Below are 6607 nucleotides of genomic sequence, written 5' to 3' on the forward strand. Positions count from 1 at the left end.
GATCAGTCGCCGGCTTCTGGACGGCCGCTCACTGTGGCTGCTGGCCACTCACACTGGCTGCTGGCTACACACAGTAGCCCATGGCAACCCACTGCAGCAAGGGCTGCAGCCTGTCGCCGCCGACTCACCGGCAGCGCAGCTCAGGTTGAGCTGTTGTTCAGCATCTTAGCTGTAGAGGGCAGTGTCACTGGCCCTCATATGTGGGATCTGAACCAGGGCCCTCTGGCATCCCAAGCCAGCTTTTAACCAATGCGCCACTCGGCCCGCCTGACAGATATCTTTTAAAAAGATCATTCTTAGAGTTAGAGAGAGAATGGGCTAGAGATGGGTAAGAAGGGGAGAGCCTACTTTGGAGATTACTACAGTGATGTAGGTGAAAGGTGATGGTGGCCTGGGTCTGAGTGATGGCTGAGGAGATGGAAAGGAGTAAATGGACTTTGAAATGTTCTCCAAGATTTTAACCACACTTATGTTCTGTCTTCTCTCTCCTTTGGTGATCTCCACTCCCCTATCTTTAACTATCACCTCTAGGGTAACTATCCCCTATCACTTCATAGGGTTAGAGTGGGAAAGACTATCTAACCCTATGACCCTAATCCTGATGAGCCACTGTTTCTCATTTTCAAAGGAATAATGGTTACATTTCAGAAATTTAAATGGTTCTGAAGCCATAATGCCTCTGCCACTAACAGTGTGATCTTGGACAAACTGTTTCACTTCTTTGTGCCTCAGTTTCCTCATCTGAAAAACGGGAATAATGTACTACCTACCTCATAGGGTTGTTGTGAGCATTAAATGAATTAATACACAAGAAACATCTGGCACTAGCTTGCACACACACAGTGCTCAGTCAACATTAGTTCTACCTTCAGGACTCTGCACCCTGTCTCTGCATGGCACAAATTGAGTTGCCCCCAGCACCTAGTCTATCTCTTCCACTTGATACCTCCATCTGTATTAATGGCACTAGCTAGAGATTCCAAACCGCAGTCCCATTTGACTCCTTGTTCTTAATTCCCTTATCACACTCCAAGTAGAAACCTAAAATTAGATTGCTATAAGTAATATTTTTACTTATATCTTCACATAACGTGAAAGTTACAGCTTCTTTTATTCATTCAACAACCAATACTGAGTACCTAGTATGAGTGAAGCAATTGGACTAGGTTCCTAATTCTAATAATTTGTCCTTCATATACAATACAATTTCTGCCATTTGGTCTTTACAGGACTATATTTGAAGTTCCTCAACAATCTTGGTAGGAAATGAAGGGAAAACTCCTCTTTAAAATCAACATAGTTTCAAAAGACCCTCAGTAACTGAAACAAATGAAACCAGTGAAAAATATCTAAGCATGTTTTACTATTTCAAGGTTACCAACCTTGCCAATTCAATTATGGGTAAAAAAGGGTTCAAGGGCAGTGATATCAAAGCTTAGGAATGAGGAAAATGGTGCAAGTTATCCATCCCACAGTAGCGTTAGCCATTCCTGCCTGCCCTCCGGCACAACATCTTTATGCTTGGTGAATGTTACTGAAATAGGTGGCATCTATTTATAATGTGTGCTTATTTAGGTTTTGATTTTGAGTATCAAATATTAAATAACTGACTTTGGAAGTTGTCCCTTACCATGGAAATGTAATGACAACTGGTTTTGGAGCTCATTTTCTCTTCTAGGTCAAGAAGATCTAAACGGCTGATAATGAGATGGGTACACAGGGAATCACAACACTAAGTCACATATACTACACACACAGGCCTTGCCCATAAGGCACATAATGATGCATAAAACATGGATGATACCAAAGAATTTATTGTAAATGTAGTGGCAAATACACTGAGAATAATCATCAATCATTAAAAAGGAACTAGAAAATTACACATGTTTAAAGTATGTGCTTTTTTCTGCCACCTTTAAGGTATGGCTAGTACAAACATTTTAAGTACTGAAATACTTAATGGGATGGTCTCTTTTCACATAATTCATGACTGTATTTTCATCTTAATTTTTAAAGCAGCTGACCATGAATTTCAGTTTCGATTATTCTGTTTTTATCAGTTCCGTAATGATCTGTAGAATCTTGTCATCTGAGTGGAAGAAAAAAAAAAACCATGAATAAATTCATCACCAGTTAATTTTGTAATGTATACACATATAAACAACAGGTATACTTTAATAAGATTCTTTAAAATACAAAACACCAGCAATATTCACTATAAAACTATAGATGCCTACATAATTTATTGCCCTACAAATATTTTAATTATTGCTATAGTTATACATCTACTTTGCCAAAAAGTAGGCTAAGGCCTGAAGAGATATGATGTAACTGTTAGTCCTTTATAAGGACTTATTTCTTCAGTGTGTCAGGATTTCCACAATACGGACAAGGAAGAAGGAACTATTATCAGTTTCTCCATGGTTAGCCAAAAGGAAACAAATTTTAACAGGGAAGTGCTCTTGGAGAGGTGTCAATAGGGAAGTGACAGACCTCTCTACACAAGAAAGTAATCAAATACCAATTAATTAGACAAATACACAACAGAGGCTACACTATTTGCTAAGGAGGTGTTAACAGCTGCTTCTACTTCTAAACAGTTGCTCTGATATTGTGACTTCCCCTCTTTAGATAGTTGTAATTATTAGGGCTGCTAGACTGAAATTCTGTATTTATATTAGACACATCAATAAGAGAATGCTCTGGGTTTCAATGGTTGCAATGGGGACTTCTGATAACTGGGCCCGTGGCCCGACAGTCAGGTACCTGGGGGCTACAGTGGCATTTAAAAAAAAAAGTAAAGAAAGGTCACTTGTTACAAGGGGAATAAAAAGATCCACAATTTTTATCTGAGAAAGAGTAGAGAAACAGAAAGCACAAAAGCAACTTGTGTTATTTCTTTTTCAAAAGCTGTGCATTATATCCCAACTTATTATGAAGTCCAGAAAGAGAAGACACAAATGTACTTCATTCTTCCTCGCAAGTCAAAAATATACGCTTCGTCCAAGGGTGTAAGTTCTGCTTTCTCTTTTATGGCAAAGAGCAACACTGAAATCATTTTAAAATTCATTTTTCTTAAGTTGAGGTTCAATCTGTTTTTTATACAATGTAATTCTTTCTAAGGCTGAGTTGTAACGCACAGAGCTCCCTAAGAGCCCACATCTCTTAATATGTCAAGACTCAATCCAGGGCCGGCCTAGTGGCTCAGTTGGTTAAGAGCTCGCTCAAGAGTTTGAGCTCTGAGCAATAGCGGTTCGAGTTCCGGCCCAAGCTAATCAGCCGCTGAGCTGCCAACAGGTGGCAGGATGGCTCAGCTTAAAAACAAACAAACAAAAACCCCGATCTATGTTTCCATCAGTACAGGAAAATTAATACAACTTAATTCTTATGCATTCACGTTCAGTTATACAAATAAACACTGAGTGTGAGGCTTTGGGCAGTAGCGCTAATCAATAGCTCCCCAACTTGCCTGACGAGAATTAACTGGGATACTCGTTAAATACAATCACACTGAATCCATTAATCAATTCTTATCATTTAAAGCAGAAAACTAAATTTAAGTGCTTCCTGATGTGTTGACAAGGGGAAGAATATAGCACCAACGAGAAAATACTGTTTTTCTAAATATCTGATTCGAATCAAGCTTCTAGATATAACTACTGGTTTGTAGGAAATATAGGGAATAGAGAAACATGTTAAATCAAAGTATGATTATGCAACCAACCACATCCTGAATCTGGGAAATTCTACCAGAAAAATAACCCAGTTTATAAAAAAATAATTGCATTTAAAAAGGATGGTAGTAGAAGGAAGTGTTATAGATTAAAAGAGATTTAAGAATAATAACACCATCACAGGCCTCTCCAATAGATTCAGTGCATCTGGGCTAGGTCTCTGGGCTTTGTGTTTTTAACAACTGCTGAGATGATTCTGATGATTTGGCAAGTTTGGGAAACACTGCACCAGACTAACTGGAAACTCAGGTGTCCATTGCAGATTTCTACTGAAGGATAATGTACTTAATCTATACAGACTAATAGGCTCTACATTTGTGAGAATGGTAGAGAAAAGATGCTGGGAACTTCACAGGAAGTTCCTTCCTCTTATTTTTTACAATAACTGTATTATCTGTTTATTAGTATGCTAAGAAGTAGCAAAATTTACAATACTCAGTTTTATCATCCTTTTTTTCTGTGAAATGGCCAGAAGTTTAAAAGTGAAGATTAGAAGAGGAAAGAGTAAACTAAAAGAATCTTAAGAGAATAATTAGGTTGTGAATAATGAAGAACTGTCTATGAATCTGATGGAATTCATTAAATACATTTTATTAGAACATTTTTAATCACTTGGAATTTAAGAACTCAGTATAGTGTACTCCAATGTTTAAAAGTATACTGTTTTCTATCTACATTATAATCAAACACTTACTTTCAAGGGACATCTTAGGATTTTCAAGCTTTTTTCTTAAAACACAATCAATGAGAACTCTTAGCTGCTTGAAAATGACGGCGATCTTTACAGGGGCCTGTTGAGAAGAATAAAATTGGAGAAAGTTAATCCCCGGAGTGTGAATTTGTTTAAATAAATCACAGCTAGCATATATACCTTATGATCTGCCTTAGCACATCTTGACCCTAATATAAAACATGATGGGAAAAACACCTGCAAATTACTTCCTGTGGCTAAGCTACATAAACCTCAATTTCTTTATTAAGTATCCATAAATTTGATGAAATTTTTTAAAACAGCTTTATTGAATTATAACTCATAAACCATAAAAATCTACTCATGGTTAAGTGTACAATTCAATGATTTTTAGTAAATTTACAGTTGTGCAACCATCACCTCAATCCAGTTATAGGACACTTCTACCACCTCAGCCTCTTTGTGAAAACTGAATATGTTTTTTAAGTTGCATTTAAAATTTAGCTCTCTAGGGCCNGACTCACAGCAGCCCAGCTCCAGGTTGAGCTGTTGTTCAGCATCTTAGCTGTAGAGGGCAGTGTCACTGGCCCTCATATGTGGGATCCGAACCGGGGACCTCAGGCGTCCCAAGCCAGCTCTTAACCAACGTGCCACTTGGCTGGCCCTGGCCTCAGAGATTCTTAATCTGAGCTTCAGGCTACCCAAACCTAACTTTAAAATCTCTTTCTTTATCCCTTCTAGAAGTTCTTTAAGGTTGACCTTTCATAAGCCCTGCCCTTATCCTGGACTATTTTTCTTGGTTGTTTGGCTTATCTAAACTAAAGCGTACTTACCAGCTAGATCTTAAGGCTGGTACTTTGGTGAAGTTGTCTTCTTTACCAATGACTGTAACCTGACACAGAATGGCCATCCTGGTGTACAAGTGGCATATTTGACAGGGCTCTCTTCATTGGAATCTGCCTCTTGTGTGAGTCAACAGAAAATATTTCCCGTTTGTTTCAAATTGTGTCCTCCCTAGGGGACCTCTCATCAGGGTCTGGTTTCTTGTTCAAGAAACACCTCCAATTTTCTCACCACAGAGCCCAGGAAGAATAACCTTTCCTGGCATATTTATCGTCTTTTTCATTTGGGTAATTCATTCTGATTCTCCCAGAGAAGTGACACCTTTCCAATATTTCACCATATAGTTTTACTGGTAAAACTCTTCAGACAGTAGGACCAAATTCATCCACAGATGAATCAGTTATTGGAATTAGTAGACAAGGACTTGAAGGAAAACACAAGGTAAGATGGATAAAATGGACAAAAAGAATTTCATCAGAGAATTGATATCTAACAAAAATGATTAAATGGGCATATTATAATAAAAAAATATATCTGAAATTAGCACTCATTAAATGGCTTTAACAGCAGTCTGGATATAGCAAAAGACAGGATTAATGAATTCCAAGACAGAGCAGTAGAAACTATCCAAACTGAATCACAGAGAAAGAATAGTTGTGTGGGGGTGAAGCAAAGAACATAAAACAACATATAGAGTACAAAGTCTAACATACATGAATTTGGATTTAGATTCTGGCCTCTAATTCCTGAGCCTCTCCCAGTTTTCCTGGTCCATTGCCTCTGTTCTGGCCCCACTTGTCTTTATTTTTGGTCAACCATTTCAATGAGACAGTCTCTTTCATTCTCAGTAACGTCAATGGTCACTTCAATGCAAAAAAAACACCCCACTATCAACTTTACCTCCCCAAGCCACTAAGCATTGCTGGGGAAAGCCAAAAAGCCTTTCCAAATTGTTCCCTATATTCTTCTTTAGTCCTTTGTTGGGCTCCCTCCAATGCTAATACCCTCATTCTCTGCTGGTTATTTCTATTTTGTCTGCAAATCAATGAGGGTCTTCCCATCCTAGAATATCTCATTCGTCACCTCTTGTTTTTTCATCACACCTGTCAATAGCACTCTTTACTTAATGCCCCATCTTTTATTTTTTATTGCCTAAAAATTATGCTTTGTGACTGCACAGGGAAGAGTTAACATAGGCCTCAGGCTGACATCTTTAGAAGGGCCTGATTGCAGGGCTAGCTCTTGGCTGGAGCCTGGAAACTTGGCTTTTGAGAAGACCCTTGCTTTTAACAACATTTTTGCCTGCTTGGGGCACTGAATGCCTGCTTTCCTTCTGCGA

General features: G+C 38.4%; 1 long non-coding RNA gene across 1 annotated transcript; it reads right to left on the reverse strand.

Moving 5' to 3' along the window:
- Positions 1-1792: 1792 nt before the first annotated feature.
- On the reverse strand, positions 1793-4544 carry LOC109382142 (uncharacterized). The gene is made up of 2 exons (XR_002123884.1): positions 4429-4544; positions 1793-2089 (listed from the first exon to the last, which is right to left on the reverse strand). It is a non-coding gene; the product is annotated as an uncharacterized LOC109382142 (long non-coding RNA).
- Between the last annotated feature and the right edge of the window lie 2063 nt (positions 4545-6607).

Source organism: Hipposideros armiger, unplaced genomic scaffold (genome assembly GCF_001890085.2).
Source record: "Hipposideros armiger isolate ML-2016 unplaced genomic scaffold, ASM189008v1 scaffold_60, whole genome shotgun sequence".
Lineage (NCBI taxonomy): Eukaryota > Metazoa > Chordata > Mammalia > Chiroptera > Hipposideridae > Hipposideros > Hipposideros armiger.